The sequence below is a fragment of the Trichechus manatus genome, unplaced genomic scaffold (genome assembly GCF_000243295.1).
Source record: "Trichechus manatus latirostris isolate Lorelei unplaced genomic scaffold, TriManLat1.0 scaffold00245, whole genome shotgun sequence".
Classification (NCBI taxonomy): domain Eukaryota; kingdom Metazoa; phylum Chordata; class Mammalia; order Sirenia; family Trichechidae; genus Trichechus; species Trichechus manatus.
This window is the reverse complement of record NW_004444181.1, coordinates 1045356-1046903: the sequence shown is the minus strand read 5'-3', so window position 1 is coordinate 1046903 and position 1548 is coordinate 1045356. Positions and strand designations below refer to the sequence as shown.

The 1548-nt window shown below is 52.3% G+C and overlaps 1 protein-coding gene across 1 annotated transcript in view; it reads right to left on the bottom strand.

The window, feature by feature from the left end:
- Positions 1 to 1548, bottom strand: part of VPS26C (VPS26 endosomal protein sorting factor C) — a 25321-nt gene that overhangs the window by 2665 nt on the left and 21108 nt on the right. The window lies entirely within an intron of this gene.

The following is a 1548-nucleotide window of genomic DNA, read 5'->3' as shown; positions in this document are numbered from 1 at the left end:
TTTGCTTCATTTTTACGTTTTTTAATGGAATCTCATGGCCTACGAACTGGCCCGCAGCTGTCTGTGAACATGCCTCATGTCCCCAAGGGAGAAACCACGTTCAGAAATGGCTCACGGTGTACTTGGTGTTCCTCTGGATATTGGCTAATTTATCTGAAACACCTGTTTCAACCCATTTCTCTTTCTTCCAGCAAATAGGATTCTTTCTCCACCATCTCTTTAGCCACAATGGGTAAGCCCTGTTGATCATAAGACAAAAGTGTGTGTGTGAAGGGGGAGCTCCCCGAAGAAAATAAAGCCCATTTCCTTCTCCAATGTGAAGGGGAGGTGGAAGGGGCGCCCTGTGCCAGCTGAGAAGCAGCTGGGAGACGGGGAATGCTCAGCACCGTGTTGCAGAGCTCAGCTTTGGAAGGGGCTTCAGGGCTACCTCATCCAATGCTGCCCCTGAGGCTGGAGTCCCGTCTACAACGTCCTGTGTGTGGGTGTTACGTCGGCACAGGCATCAGCTGTGACAGGTGCCCCGAGAGCATCTGTATGGTTGCTTTCCTGCCTCTGGTAACTACCACAGTACTAGAAGGTTCCTCTGGGCCCTGCCAGGCACCACTCTCTCCCATTTCCTCCACCCACCGAGTTGTTCTCCCCAGGGGACCAGGGCAGCCTGGTGTGGGGCAGAAGGGGATGTCCAGCAGCACAGAGGCCCACATCAGGGCCTGGGGCTGCAAGAAGGCCTCAGGCTGACGAAGCACATGAAGTCCCTGCAGTCAGCAACAACAAAGGTGAAGTGTCACAGCACACAGACACTGCTCTTAATGCAGGACTCAGTGCTCGCTCCCACCTCCCAACCTGGAGGCACCCTGATCCACTGCGAGCCAAGGCCCCTCTCCCCGAGACTTGGAGCCCAGCATCTCTGGCCACGCCCCGCAGCCAGGGTACCCTCACACCCACTCTCTACAGGTGCAGAAGGGATAGTGCAGCACTTGGGGGGTACCACTGTTCTTCCTCCAGACTCCCCTCCACTGCCAGTGGGGACTGCAAGTCCAGGCTGAGGCCCTCAAACAACGACATCTCAAAGGCACCTGTCATTCTACAAGCCCTGAACCAGACTAAGCCCAACACCAAGCATGAGGGCACGTGTGCTGTATTACTGCTGTCTGGATGACAGACTGAGGGCATTATTTACATAGCGGAGTCAGAGGAACTGCATTAAATGTTATGTGGAGACTTATACAGATTTACGTTCTGTGCAAAATTCTTGTCAATCTGCTAAAAATAACATGCAAAAAAACGTAGGTGCTTCATTTATAGCACAGCAGGAAAAAATACTTTTTTGTACCTTTCTGACGTATATGTAGGAAAACCAAGTCGAGAAAACACAACCTTCAGGAATAACGTGTGCAGCGTGCCACCGAGTTTACAAAGGGAAACTCACAGAGTGCTTGTTAAGGTGGAGCATACCCCCCGTGTGACACGCCGGAGGCTGGTGAGAGGGAATTCACCCTTCACTACCTCTGGATTTTACACTGTTGCTGTGTGCTGTTGAGTCGATTC